This window comes from Crocuta crocuta, unplaced genomic scaffold (assembly GCF_008692635.1).
Source record: "Crocuta crocuta isolate KB4526 unplaced genomic scaffold, BGI_CrCroc_1.0 scaffold153, whole genome shotgun sequence".
NCBI lineage: Eukaryota > Metazoa > Chordata > Mammalia > Carnivora > Hyaenidae > Crocuta > Crocuta crocuta.
Genome location: NW_027529525.1, coordinates 3307929 through 3323605, shown reverse-complemented (window position 1 = coordinate 3323605; position 15677 = coordinate 3307929). Strand labels below are relative to the sequence as shown.

General features: G+C 34.7%; 1 protein-coding gene across 1 annotated transcript in view; it reads right to left on the bottom strand.

Annotated features, from left to right (window-relative positions):
- The window catches only part of BAZ2B (bromodomain adjacent to zinc finger domain 2B), a 384241-nt gene that overhangs the window by 254592 nt on the left and 113972 nt on the right, over positions 1 to 15677 (bottom strand). The window lies entirely within an intron of this gene.

Below are 15677 nucleotides of genomic sequence, written 5' to 3'. Positions count from 1 at the left end.
GACACTTACTCAATGACCCACCCAGATGCCCCTGTTTCTCAAGACTTACAGTATCTTTCATAGAGTCTAGGCACCAGCTAACTACCTACAACTCTGAATTTAGTGACAAAGATTCTAAATCACTGATAAGTCAGAACCACTTCTAACACAAAATTAGGGGCACCTGGATGGCTCAGTCGGTTGAGCATCCAGCTTTGGCTCAGATCATGATCTCGCAGTCCGTGAGTTCAAGCCCCGAGTTGGGCTCTGTGCTGACAGCTCAGAGCCTAGAGACTACTTTGGATTCTGTGTCTCCCTCTCTGTTCCTCCCCCACTTACTCTCTCTGTCTCAAAAATGAGTAAATGTTAAAAAAAAATTTTAAATAAAAATAAAAACAAAACAAAATTAAAGATCAAGTTCAGAAAGTGAATTCAAAAGAACTAAGCAAAGAATGACTACATGTTTCCTATGGCTAAGACAATCTGTACCCAGGTAATCAACTTCCATGATTGGCTGTGAGCATTTCAGAATTTTGTGTATTCCTAAGAATTCAATTAATAGTATGCATATGTGATTAGGTAATGAAGTTAAAAAATAATGGGTGAATGATCACTGGAATAGTGGTCCATCTATTCTTAAAACTTAAGAATAAGCAAACTACCAAAATTCTTCTGATATTAACTTCATGAGGTTTTATTTATACTATCATTGTATAAAGCACCTGAACCAGCAGCAATGATCTTCATGAAATAGTTCTGAATGGTTACATTATATTTCCAGGAATTATAAACTGCCTTCCTTCTTGAAGCTTGCCTAAACCAATTTCTGAGAAATTTCATTCAGCTATAAAGCTATATAATTATTGCCAAATTAATCTTAACAATTTTACCTATTTCTGCCATTTCGTCATTTCTATGCTATACAGTTACGAGAGCTTTGAACTAAACAGCATCATAGTTCAAATTCTAAAAACTACATGTTTATAAATTGATGCAATATTATTTAAGTTTTCATCTGTGTTTATTATTCAGCATAGAATTCCAGAAGGGCACTGGACTCAAGAGGAACACCTATGTTCTTCTTCAGTATACAAGTACCTACCAGCTATGAAATAAAGGAATGATCACAATATAAATTAAAGAAAATGTGGTAGAAAACAAATTTAAAATATTCAAGAGGAGAGAAAATAAGATAAAAATGGGGGGAAAAAAAAGCAGAAGTAAATTTAATTCAGGGGCACCTGCATGGCTGGGTTGGTTCAGAGTCCGATTCTTGATTTTGGCCCAGGTCATGATCCCAGGGTCCTGGAATCAAGCCTAGCATCAGACTCCATGCTGAGCATGGAATCTACCTAAAAACCTCTCTCCCTCTGCCTCTCTTCCCCTTTTCCCCACCTCTCTCTCAAATTAAAAAAAATGAAAAATCAATTCAATAGGCATTTTATCAAGTGTTTTTCATATTCTAGACACAGATATATGTTAAGAATATAAAGGTAAATAGGGCTTCCTGGGAGCTCAGTGGTTCAATGTCCAACTCTTTATTTTGGCTCAAGTCATAATCCCAGGGTTGTGGGATTGAGCCCCATATCAAGCTGCATGCTAAGTATGGAGCCTGCTTAAGATTCTCTGTCTCTCTCTCTCTCTCTCTTTCTCTCTTCCTTTTTCTTTCTCTCTTCAACCCCACCACCTCTCTCTCCCACTCATGCTCTCTCTAAAATAGCAAAAAATAAATAAAATAATATAAAGGTACATATGGGTCACCTGGGTGGCTCAGTTGGTTAAGTGTCCAACTCTTCATTTGGCTTAGATCATGACTTCACAAATGGTAGGTTCAAGCGCCTCATTGGTGCAGAGCCTGCCTGGGATTTTCTCTCACTCTTTCTCTCAACTCCTCTCCCCCTCCTCCTCTCTGGCTTGTGCTGTTTCTGTCACTCTCAAAATAAATAAAAACTTTTAAAAAGAATATAAATAGATGGAAGTATTAATTAACTTGGTAATGCTTAATAAGTCTTCAGCCAAAAAGAAGCAAGAACCCAAATGCTCCAAATGAGATAAGTAAAATTGCTGTTTAGGGTTGAACCACAGCATTCGCCACTAATTAATTTACAAATCTGTGTCTAAGGTTCCTAATCTGTATAATGAGGAATGCAGACTCTAGATTCTGAATCGAGGAGGGGCATAAAGAGAGGGAGACACAGAATCTGAAGCAGGCTCAAGGCTTTCAGCTGTCAGCACAGAGCCCAATGCAGGGCTCGAACCCTCGAACTGCGAGATCATGACCTGAGCCGAAGTCAGACACTTAAGTTGCCCCCACAAAAAGTTGTGTTGTGTGTGTGTGTGTGTGTGTTTTGTGAGTATGAATAAGGTGTGGCAGCAAGTACGCTCTCATATAATTTTAGAGAGAGTATAAATCGTTACCATTGTTTAGAAAGTAATTTGGTAACAAGTACTAAAATTCTGATTCAGAAATTTCTTCTTTAGGAATTACACTACAAAAATAACCACAAAAGCATAAAGCCAAATCTACAAAATATTCAAGAGGGAACTCCTCATAATTCAGAAAACTTTGAATCCATTCAAAATGTCTATTAACGAGCATTAGTTCAATTTTGGTACATCCATAAAATGTCTTTGTAGTCATTAAGAAGTGACTTACATTCTCTATATTGATAAGAAGGAAAGTACTACACAACATACTTTCTTGAGTAAAAGGGAAAATTACAAGCCAACAAAGTATGACCTTGTATTTATAAATGTGTATGTATACTTATAGAGATGAAAGTTCAATATTACAATGTTAAAGTATTTACCTCCAGATAGGATATTAAGTGACTTAACTTTCTTACATAAATTCTTCATGTATTACTTAAAGTTGCTGTAGGAGTATTCATTACCTTTATAATCAGAAAAAAAATCTATTTTCATTATTCAAGTAATTTTATAAACAATTTAGTAATCAAATAGATAAAATATATAAAAACAAATATAAATTCCTCCTCCAATAATTGTTTTCACTGCACAAAATGACTGATCCAAACAAACATTTTTACGTGAGGAAAAGAAAACATACTCTGAATGTACCCTAACATTAGAGAAACCTGACAACTCAAGGAAAGGAAAAGACAGACAGACCAATTATGGCAAAAAGATTCAATGATCTCTCTCTTATAAAACATATCCAACATTATGACTACTGTCTTTTATATACTACAAGAAATAAAACTAGGAACCTGAATGAGGAAGAGAAAGGCAAAAGAAATAGCTAAGAAATATATTAGGCACAATCAAACTTAACACTGCTTTCCAAGTGACTCTTACTTTTCAAGTAATTGAAATAATTATTCAAACATGAGAAAGGAACTAGTTCATTTATGTCAGAGGACTTTAATATATTTAAGAAAAGCTGTATCAAACTGATGGAAACCTAACCTGTCTTCACTTGTCACTAATTATCTACTGAGATATCCCATGCTGATATAAAGAAAAACCCCATGACATAGAAATATTAGTTTTTCCTAGTATCAATACATGAAAACTATTTTTTCCCTTATATAAAAATTCTGGTGCTTAACTTTCCTATTTGAATTCAGGAAAAAGTACTAAATTATGATTAAACTTAAGGCATCAGGAGCAACACGGAACAACGGTCAAGAAACTGAGGGTATGGTTCCAATTTTCCATTTACTCAGTCTCAATTTCATTATAAGTAAAATAAGAAGATTGACGAGAGCTCCAAATATATTTAATGAAGCATCAGTGATATGACGTGCTCTTTGATAGAATTACATGCTCCATGAAAATAAAGGTTCTATTGGTGAAATAAGTTCAGGAAATTCTGCACACCACTTATTCTCTCTGAAGAATCATAATGCACTGTACTGTATAAAAGAAAGTATATAACTTTGTATAACTACTATTTCTCATAATTAAAGACAAACTAAATATCTGTCAATAGAGGAATCATTAAAGATTATATAGCATAGTGTGATCTTTACAAAGAAGACATTTTATATCCTGATATGGTAGATTTCTGTGACACAAGACAAAAAAAGATAAACCATGGAATAATGCACATATATGCTAGTTTTTTTAGTTTGTGTATATATGTACTCATATGCATATAAAAAGTTCTGAAAGAATACACAGCAAACCTTTTTGTTTTTATTTTTTGAGAAAGAGAGAGAGAGAGAGAGAGAGAGAGAGAGAGAGAGAATCCCAAACAGGCTGCACACTGTGGGGCTCAATCCCACAACCCTGGGATCATGACCAGAGCTGAAATCAAGAGTTAGGTGTTCAACCAACTGAGCCATCTAAGCAGCACCCCACACAGCAAACTTTTAAGAGTGATTCTGGGGGCGCCTGGGTGGCTCAGTTGGTTAAGCGTCCGACTACAGCTCAGGTCATGGGTTCGAGCCCCGCGTTGGGTTCTGTGCTGACAGCTCAGAGCCTGGAGCCTGTTTCAGATTCTGTGTCTCCCTCTCTCGCTGCCCTTCCTTGGCTCACGCTCTGTCTCTCTCTGTCTCAAAAATAAATAAACTACAAAAAATTAAAAAGAAAAAAAGAGTGATTCTGGAAGTGGCAATTGGCAGGGTTAAGGGGAATACATTTCACAGATTTAATTCTTTCCAATAAAAACATATATTTCTATAATAAAACAAGTAGCCAAAAAAAATGTAAATGTACTAAAGTAGTTTACACTATTTAAAGTGAATCTTTTCATAACAGAGATATATTGGCTCTTTTGTAAATATTAAACTTTATGCATTTTTTATAACATGATATATCTCTAGGTCACTGAATTAAAGATTTACTAGGACATTCACTGAGACCTTGCTTTTAAAAATACAAGTTAAAAAACTTAAAATGCTCATAATACTAAGTATCACGCCAAAATATTTTTTCAGTGTTATCAATTTTACAAATTGCCTGGATGATCTCATAAGAATTTTGAAAGTTAACAAAATAATGCATAACATTATGCAGAACACATAACAACCAAAAAGTACCTATAACATAAAGAAAAAATCTAATGTGTAATTCTGTTATGATTATACCTGTGTAAAATGAGAACTATATTCTTTTAATAACTGAACATATATAATACAACCATGAGTGCTAAACATTGAAGAAACAGACACAGAAGTTGTAGTACTGGCCTCGCAGGAAGCTTAGAGTCAAGTGGAATAAAGACAAATCAATTGTAATCATACAATGAGATTCATGTATTACACACACACACACACGGTATTCAGGGCCTACCATGTGCTAAGTGCTGTCTAGATGCTATTCTTTGGTAGAAAGAAAGAAAAAAAAAAGAATTGTTTCTTCAGGAGAGAAAACTACAATAAAAATATTTGAAAGCCCTAAGTGCCAAGAGAAAAAATACAACAAAAAAGGGATACGGAGTAGAGGGTGGAGGGTCTGTAACTTGAGTTATGGTGTTAAAACAATCATGTGGAAGAATGCTCTGAAGCAATTGTTTGAAAGAGCTGAAAAAAACCCATAAGGTTATATGAAGGAATAGCAAATGAAAATGTTTTTCTTTCTTTTTTTTTTTTTAAGTCTCTTTATTTTGAGAGAGACAAACAATGGGAGTGAGAGAGGGGCAGAGAGGGGGAGAGAGAGAATCCCAAGCAGCCTCCGCTCTGTCAATGCAGAGCCCGACAAGGGGTTTGAACTCACAAAATTGTGAGATCATGACCTGGGCCAAAACCATGAGTCAGACATTTAACTGACTGAGCCACCCAGAGGCCCCATAAATGCAAATGTTTTAAGGCAAAAGTTTACCTATTACATATACAAGAAACACCAAGGGGGCTAGTATAGCTGGCTCAGAGTATACTACACAGAGTATACGTAGTAAGAAATGACATGAGGGGCTGCAAGGAAGATCATTTTGGGCCTGTAGGCCACTGCAAAGACTCTAAGTTGTATGGGTTGGTTGACTGGTTAGTTGCTTTTATAGATTTTATTTTTTAGAGCAGTTTTAGTTCACAGCAAAACTGACAGGTTGGTACAGAGATTTCCTTGGCCCCAAAAATGCATACCTGTTATCAACATGCTCTAGCAAAGTGGTACATTTGTTACAACTTATGAACATACACTGACACATCACTATCACACAAAGTCCATAGTTTACATTAGGGTTTACTCTTGGTATACATTCTATGGGTTTGGACAAATGTATAATGACACGTGACTACTAATATAACATCACACAGAGTAGTTTTACTGCCCTAAAAATCCTTTGTGCCACACCTAATTCATTCGTCCCACTCTTCTAACTTCTAGCAAACACTGATCTTTTTACTATCTCCAGTTTTGCCTTTTTCAGAATGTCATATATTTGAAATCATACAGTCTGCAACCTCTTCAGATAGGCTTCTTTCACTCAGTAATAGGCATTTAAGGTTGCATGTGTATCTTTCCATTCCTTGATAATTCATTTCTTTGTAATACTGAATAACAGTCTATTTCTGGATGTACCACCATTTATTTATTGATTCACCTGCTAAAGACATCTGTGTTGCTTCCAGGTTTTAGCAATCATGAACGAAACTTCAAGCTTTTTTATGAACATAAGTTTTCAACAAATTTGGGTGAATGCCAAGAAGAGTGATGACTAAAATATATTGTAAGAATATGGTTAATTTTGTAAGACAATGCCAAATTATATTCCAAAATGGCTGTACCATTTTGCATTCCCACCAGCAATCAAAGAGAATTTCTGTTGCTCCATATTCTCTCCAGAATTTGATGTTGTCAGTGTTCTAGATTTTGGACAATCTAATGGGTGTGCAGTAGTATCTCATTGTTTCAGTTTGCATTTCCCTGATTACATATGATGTAGAACAGTTTAATATGTTTATCTGCCATCATGATTTCTTTGGTGAGCTTCAAGATCTTTGGCCTCTTTTAAAATTAGGGGCACCTGGGTGGCTCAGTTGGTTAAATGTCTGACTTTGACTTTGGTCGTGACCTCATGATTTGTGAGTTTTGAACCCTGCATCAATCAGGCTCTGTGCTGATAGCACAGACTGCTTCGGATTCTTTGTCTCCCTCTCTTTGTGCCCTGCTTGCACACTCTCTCTCTCAAAAATAAATAAACATTAAAGAATAAAATTAGGTTTTCTTATTGTTGTATTCTTTTTTAAATTTATTTATTTATTTGTTTGTTTGTTTATATATTGAGAGAGAGAGAGAGAGAGAGAGAGAGAGCAAGCCAGGAAGGGGTAGAGAGAGAGAGAAAAGAGAAATCCCAAGCAGGCTATGTGTCATCAACACAGAACCTGACATGGGACTCAAACTCAAGAACCGTGAGATCATGACTTGAGCTGAAACAGAGAGTCAGATGCTTAACCAACTGAGCCACCCAGGCACCTCACTTATTGTTGAGTTTTAAAAGTTATTTGTATACTTTGGATAATGGTCCTTTATCAGATATGTCTTTTGCATTTATATTCTCTCATTCTGGGCCTTATCTTCTCACTCTCTTGTAACTGTCTTTCATATACAGAGTTTTTCATTTTAATGAAGTTGAGCTCAACAATAATCTCTTTCATAAATCATGGCATTAGTGTTATATCTAAAAAGGCATCACCATACCCAACATCATTTATGTTTTATCCTATGTTATCTTCTGGAAGTTTTTATAGATTTGCCTTTTCTTTCTTTATATGATTATTTCTTTATTTTGAGAGAGAGTGTAGGGAGGGGCAGAGAGAAAGGGAGAAAGAACACTAAGCAGGCTTTGCACTGACAATATAAAGTCTGATGAGGGGCTTGAACCCACAAACCTGTGAAATGATGACCTGAGCAGAAATCAAAGAGTCAGATGTTTAACCAACTGAGCCACCAAGGCGCCCCAGTTCTGCCTTTTTATTTTTATATAAGAAATTCATTTTAGGTTAATTTTATTTTATTTTATTTTATTTTTAATTATTATTTCTAGGAGAGAGAGAGAGACAGCGTGAGCAGGGAAGGGTCAAAGAGAGAAAGGGAGTCACAGACTGAAACAGGCTCCAGGCTCTGAGCTGGCAGTCAGCACAGAGCCCGACGCGGGGCTCGAACCCATGAACCGTGAGATCATGACCTAAGCGAAAGTCGGACGCTTAACCGACTAAGCCACCCAGGCGCCCCCATTTTAGGTTAATTTTTGTAAAGAATATAAAATCAGTGTCTAGATTCATTTCTGCATGTGGATGTCCAGTTATTACAGCACCATTTACTGAAAAGACTATCTTTGCTTCATTTTATTATTGCTTTGCTTTGTCAAAGATCAATTGTTTATACTGATGTAGACCTATTTCTGGGTTCTCCAATCTGTTCCACTGATCTGTCTATTCTTGTGCCAATACCATACTGTATTGATTACTGTAGGTTTATGGTATGTATTAAAGTTGAGTAATGTCAGTCCTCCATCTTTAACACTGAGGATCTCAAGTTTGTGATGCCTCATAAACATGTAGGTATAAGTGCCAAGAAAGTAGTTAGTATGTGAGTTTGAGTTTGGAGGTGGGGGGAAATTCCAGGCTTATAAATTTATTCCATTAAAAAAAGAAAATGATCTTAAACTCTTCCAAAAAAATAGAAGAGGAAGAGAAAACACTTCCAAATTCATTTTATGAGGCCAGCATCACTCTGATAACAAAATCAAACAAGGACACTAGAAGAAAAGAAAACTACAGGCCAATATACCTGATGAACAGGGATGCAAAAATTCTCAACGAAATAACAAACCAAAATCAACAATATATTAAAAAGATTATACATCATGATCAAGTGGGATTTATCCCTGGGATACATAGATGCTGCAACACCCACACATCAATCACATAATAACCATGATTATCTTAATAGATTTTGAAAAAGCATTTGACAAAATTCAACATCCATTTATGATAAAATCTCTCAACAAAATGGGTATAAAGGGAATGCACTGAACATAATAAAGTCCATATAAGAATATCCCATAGCAAACAACATTCTCAACAGTCAAAGCTCAAAAGTTTTCCTCTAAGATCAGGAACAAGACAAAAGAGAAAAGTATGCCCATTCTCCCCACTTTTATTCAACATAGTTGGATAGCTCTAGCCAGAGCAATTAGGCAAGAAGGAGAAATAATAGGCATCTAAATCAGAAGTGGTAAAGTAAAACTATCTATTTGCTGATGACAAGATATTATAAATAGAAAATGCTAAAGAGTGCACCCAAAAACTACTAGAAGTAATATAAATTCAGTAAAGTTGGATATAAAATCAATATACAAAAGCTATTGAATTTCTATTCACAAAAAAATATCACAAAGAGAAATTAAGGAAACAAACATATTTACAACTATATAAAAGAGAAAAAAAGGCAAGGAATTTAACCAAAGAGGTGAAAGACCTGTACACTAAAAACTATAAGAACAAAGAAGATATAAATAAATAGAAGAAAGATTCCATGCTTATGTATTGGAGGAATTAACATTGTTAAAATGTCTATACTACTTAAAGCAACCTGCAGATTCAGTGCAATCATACTTAAATTCCAAAAGCATTTTTCACAGAAGTAGAACAAACAAATCCTAAAATATGAATGGAACTACAAACAACTCCAAGTAGTCAGCAATCTTGAGAAAGAAGAACAAAGCCAGAGGCATCACACTTCCTGGTTTCAAACTATACTACAAAACTGTAGTAATCAAAACAGTATAATATTGACATAAAAACAAACCAAGAAACATAGATCAATGGAATGGAACAGAAAGCCCAGAAATAAATTCATGCATATATGGCCAACTAATTTATGACAAAGGAGGCACGAACACATAATGGGGGAACGACAATCTCTTCAAAAAATGGTACGGGGAAAACTGGATGGCTACATGCAAAAGAAAAAAATTGGATCACTACCTTAAACCATATACAAAAATCACCTCAAAACAGATTAAACACTTGAACCTAAGACCTAAAACCATAAAAGTCCTAGAAGAAAACATAGGTAAGCACCTAGAGGTTGATCTTAGCAACTATTTTTTAGATTTGGCACCAAAATCAAAGGCAACAAATGCAAAAGTAACCAAGTAGAACTAAATCAAACTAAAAATCTTCTATACAGCAAAGGAAACCATCATTAAAAAAAACAAAAAGGGGGCACCTGGGTGGCTCAGTTGGTCAAGCATTCAGCTCTTGGTTTCATCTCAGGTCATGAGCTCACAGTTCATAGGATTAAGCCTTGCATCAAGCTCCATGCTGACAGCACAGAGACTGCTTGGGATTCTCTCTCTCTGCCTCTCCCAGGTCCACAATCTTTCTCAAATTAAATAAACTTTTTTAAAAAATTGAAAAGGCAACTTACTGTGTGGAAGAAAACATTTGCATATCATATGTCTGATAGGAAGTTAATATCCAAAATGTAGAAAGAACTCATACAACTCACTAGCAAAAAACGAAACAAAACAAAAAAAAAAAAATCTAAATAAAAAATGGGCAGAGGATCTGAATATTTTTTTCAAAAAGATATGCAGATAGCCAACAGGTGCTCAACATCAAGGATCATCAGAATGATTCAAATCAAAACCACAGTGAGGTATCACCTCACATCTGTTAGAATGGCCATTATCAAGGGACGTCTGGGTGGCTCAGTTGGTTAAGCGTCTGATTTTGGCTCAGGTCATGATCTCCTGGTCTGTGAATTCAAGCCCTACATCAGGCTCTCTGCTGACAGCTCAGAGCCTAGAGTCTGCTTCGGATTCTGTGCTTTTCCCTCACTCTCTGCCCCTCTCCTGCTCACGCTGGGTCTCTCTCTCAAAAGTAGATAAACATTTTAAAAAATGGCCATTATCAAAAAGACAAGAAATAATGGCATAATGATAATTGGCAATGATGAAAAGAAAAGGGAACCCTTGTATACTGTTGGTTAAAAAGCACCTGGGTGGTTCAGCTGGTTAAGTGTCTGGCTCTTGATTCCAGCTCAGGTCATGACCTCAAGAGTTTTATGAGTTTGAGCCCTGTGTGGGATTAGTACTGATAGCAGTGAGCCTCCCTGAGATTCTCCCTCTCTCTGTGCCCATCCCCTGCTCAAGTGCTGACTCTCTCAAAATAAATAAACTTTACCAAAAAAATAAAAAAATAAAAAAAGTAATTTGGTGCAGCCACTATGGAAACTTCCTCAACAAATGAAAAATTCAGCTACCTTGTGGTCTAGAAATTCCAATTCTGGGTATTCATTAGAAGAAAATAAAAAATACTAACTCAAAAAGATATACACACCCCCATGTTCAGAGCAGCATTACTTAGAATAGTCAAGAAGCAACCAAAGTACCTACTGATGGATGAATGGACAAGGAAAATGTATGTATAATGAAATATTACTCAGCCATAAAATATAAATATTGCCATTTGTGACAAAGTGGATGGACCTCAAGGGCATTATGCTAAATGAAATAAGTCAGAGAAAGACAAACACCATATCATCTCACTTACATGTAGAATCTTAACAAACAAACAAATAATCCCACAAGTTCACAAAACAGATTGATGGTTGCCAGAGGCAGGAGGGGAATAGGTGAAATGGGTAAGGAAGCAAAAGTTACAAGCTTCCAGTTACAAAATTATTAAGTCATGAGATGTTCTGTACAGCATGGTGACGACAGATAGTAAATTATATTGCATATTTGAAAGTTGCTAAGGGAATATATCTTAAAAGTTCTTATCACAAGAAAAAAGATTTTGCAACTATGTATGGTAATAGATGTTAACCAGACTTAATGGGGTAATTATTTCACAACATACATAAATATTATTAAATTAATATAACATTAAACATCAATTATATTTCAATAGAAAAAAATCCCCTCAAAAAATGGAATAAGCAACTTTAGGAGTCATTAGCATTTCAAACCTGTCTAAATCCAAGGGATTAAATTATTTCATCAAGAGAGTGATTACAGTGAAAGAACAGAAGTTGTGCAAGGAATGAGGCCTGAGGCATGCATGGGTGGAGAGATCAAGAGGAACCAGCAAAGAAAGGGAAAACAGAAAACTAGGAGGAAAAACAAAATACGAAACTGTGGAAGGCAAAAGAAAAACAAAGTTTAAAGGAGAATAGAGTGACAAACTTTGTTAAATGCTACAAGTTTTGTTATAAAGTGAGAACTAAGAACTGACTAAGGTCACAGAAGTCATCATGAACACTGCCAATAACAGTTTTGTGGAGTTGAGGTGAAGCAAAAGCAAGACTAAGGCCTGAACAAGGAAGAATGGTAGGAGAGCATTATAGGGAGCAAATACAATTCAGCTAAGTGAAAAGCAAAGCATTTATGGGAATAATGAAGGAAATGAAAAAGAAGGATCTTTTTTCCCTAGTATGTTGTGGTAATAATAATCCAACCAAGGGAAACATGATGATGCAAGAGGAGACATATGAGTAATATGAAGCAACTATAGGAAAATAGAAGGGATTATGGGGAAGCAGAAAGGTAAGTGTACTGGGGATGACCCCCAGAACTACCTCTGGGCAGATCTCTTTGACATACGTCTCAGAGGTTATTTGATTTAATGATAGGTTGGGTAATAAATACTAGGCACATGGAACAAACAAACATTGCAAAGACAAAAATCTTATTGGCAAGTATTTCTTTCTCTTCCCAGTTGGCCATATTTTTGCTACCAGTATTTGATCTGCATACCTAGGAAATCTTGTTCTGAAGTGTATTAAGGCGAGTAATATTTGATACTGTATTTGTGTTATTTCATTAATTATAACATAAAACAATGAAATGAGTGCAAAAAGAAACTTCCTTGAAAACTGAATGCTTCTGAAAAACTTGATGAAATTGTTTTCTTAAAGTTACTGTTAATTAGACAAAGTAAGATAAGCATACATATTGACAGAAAACAACATAAAAATATACAGGGACTGTGCACCTAGAAAGCTTTGTAAGAATCTGAGTTCTTGGTGCAGCCACTCTGGAGAAGTCTGGAGTTTCCTGAAAAAACTAAAAACAGACCTACACTATCATCCAGCAATTGCACTATTAGGTGTTTATCGAAAGAATACAAAAATATAGATACAAAGGGGAACATGAACCCCAATGTTTATAGCAGTATTATCAACAATAGCCAAACTATGGAGAGAGCTCAAATATCCATCAACTGATGAATGAATAAAGAGATGGTATACAAATACAGTGGAATATTACTCAGTGATCATAAAGAATGAAATTGTGCAATTTGTAAAAACATGGACGGACCTAGAATGTATTATGTTAAGTATAATGAGTCAATCAGAGAAAGTCAAAGACCATATGATTTTACTTCTACGGGGAATTTAAGAAACAAAACAGATGAACATATGGGAAGGGGGAAAAAAGAGGATAGAGAGAAACAAACTACAAGAAAAATCTTAGTAACAGAGAACAAACTGAGGGTTGACAGAGTGAGGGAGATGGGTGGGAGAAGAGCTTAGATGGGTGATGGGTATTAAGGAAGGCACTCGTGATGAGCACTGGGTGTTACATATAAGTGATGAATCAATGAATTTTACCCCTGACACCAATATTGCACTGTATGTTAACTAAAATTAAAAAAATATATATATATCTCCGTTCTTGTTCTACTTTAAAGAATCTGATAAGAAACTTTTATTTTGGAAGTCTGGGTTCAGGAAAGACATCCCTACTCTCCCCTCCAACAAACAAATTTTTAAAAATTACAAATAAATGTGAAAGTTTCAGTTATTAAATGTTTACATTAAAAACAATAAATGTTTATACGTGTGTGTATATATATATATCTTTTTAATGATTTCTCATTTTGACTGTTTTGATTACATGATTAGCTATCTCCTCCAACTTGCATTTGATTAAGAAATTTGTTACTGTAAATTCAGCAAACAATGATTAGAAGTCATTTTTAAAAATTTAAGTATCCATATTAGAAATATTCCAGATAAAATGGTTAACATACTTTCCTTTCCTCCATCAATAAAACTCTTTTTTCCTAATACTCATAATCAACTAAAAAAAGCAATTGGTAGTTCCTATGTTTTAGTTTTGTAACTCTAGTACAGTGATGTCCTCATTAAATGAACTAGACTTTGTCCCCGTGTTTAATGGCAGCAATATGACTTCTTTCAAGTTTTCCTCACCTCTCTCTTATCAGAAATTTTGTCACCTGTGACCTGCTTGCTACCTGAATGCTTACTTAAAATTAATCTTTTTTAAGGGGTGCCTGGCTGATTCAGTCTGACGAGTATGTGACTCTTGATCTTGGGGTCATAAGTTTGAGTCTCACATGGGGTGCAGAGATTTCTTAAATAAATATAAAACTTTTAAAAATGTCTTTTCGAAACTATTGGCCTAAATAAATGACTTTTTCCCTTGCATGCCTACTCAGTCCATATTTTTAGCAGAAGTCACCTTTATATCATTCACTCAGAAACTTCTTAAATTAAGTATGAGTAAAGCAGATTTAATGCTCAGAATTTAAATGTATTTAATAAGTCATTTTATGTGTGGTAAAGATGCAGATTATTATTTTTAGGATAATATATTTATTTCACAATTACAGCCTTATTATTAAAATATCATATTAAACTTGAAAAACGACTACCAATTGTTAACTTATTGATGATCTAGAGTTTGTGGTAATTATAACATAATTAGAAGTTTACATCTGGCACAGCAAAAAAGGATTGTAAGGATCAAGACTAAAAGTATTACTTAAACCTTGAAAATATCTGCCTTCATTTTGTTTTGGTTTTTGTGTGTGTGGAAGGTGCTGGACTATATACAAATCTGCTGAATGGAAGTAATCAAATCACCTAATTCTACATACAACTCAGAAGTTTTTTGCAAATTGCTGCTAAGCTTATTATCAAGTTACCTTAAATGTGTTAACTAATCTTCAGTTGAACCAGTTAATAAACTGGTTTGATGGCTTATAAATTTCTTACTTAAAAAAAAAATAAGCAAGATAACTAATTATTCTCCCTGTTACGTATCCAAATACCACTAAGTATATATGAATTGGTCATTTTGGATACTAAAACACTTAATCACATATCATAACGATAACTAAAAATACATTGAAAAATTAAAAACTATTCAACATAAAATATATTTAGACTGGCATAATATAAACTCTAAAACTAAATAATATAAATTAACATGTAAAAGCTTGAATTTAGATGTTCAGTTAAAATTTTGACCCTACAAGGTTTTACATGTTGAAGTTCATTACTAAAAAATGTTAACTTCCCTCTCTCTCTTTTCCCGCAATTACATCTTCCACAGTGCCAGTAGAGATCCATTTCTAAAGCCTGAATCTGACTAAATCTAATCATGTCCCTCTCCTTTCTAAAATCCTAACAAAAAAAAACCTACACTAAGTGTCCTATCACCTATCACCTGAAGTTTCTTCATCATTTGGTAGCCTCATCTTCCAACATTATTTGCTATCACTGTGCTTTCCCATTTTGCCCACATGAATATATTTCAATTAATTCTTCAAAAATCTGCTAAGATTTCAACTTGTTTCATCACTATATATTGACTATGATTATATTACCAATTTTAAAGTCCAGTGCTATGTGTTGTAAATACGTAACTTTTAGATGATAAAATGCAGCCCTTGCCCTCCCTAAAATATTACCCATCTCAGCTACTTTCTTCAGAGCTACCTCTTTACATTAAATCTAATTCTTCTGATGTA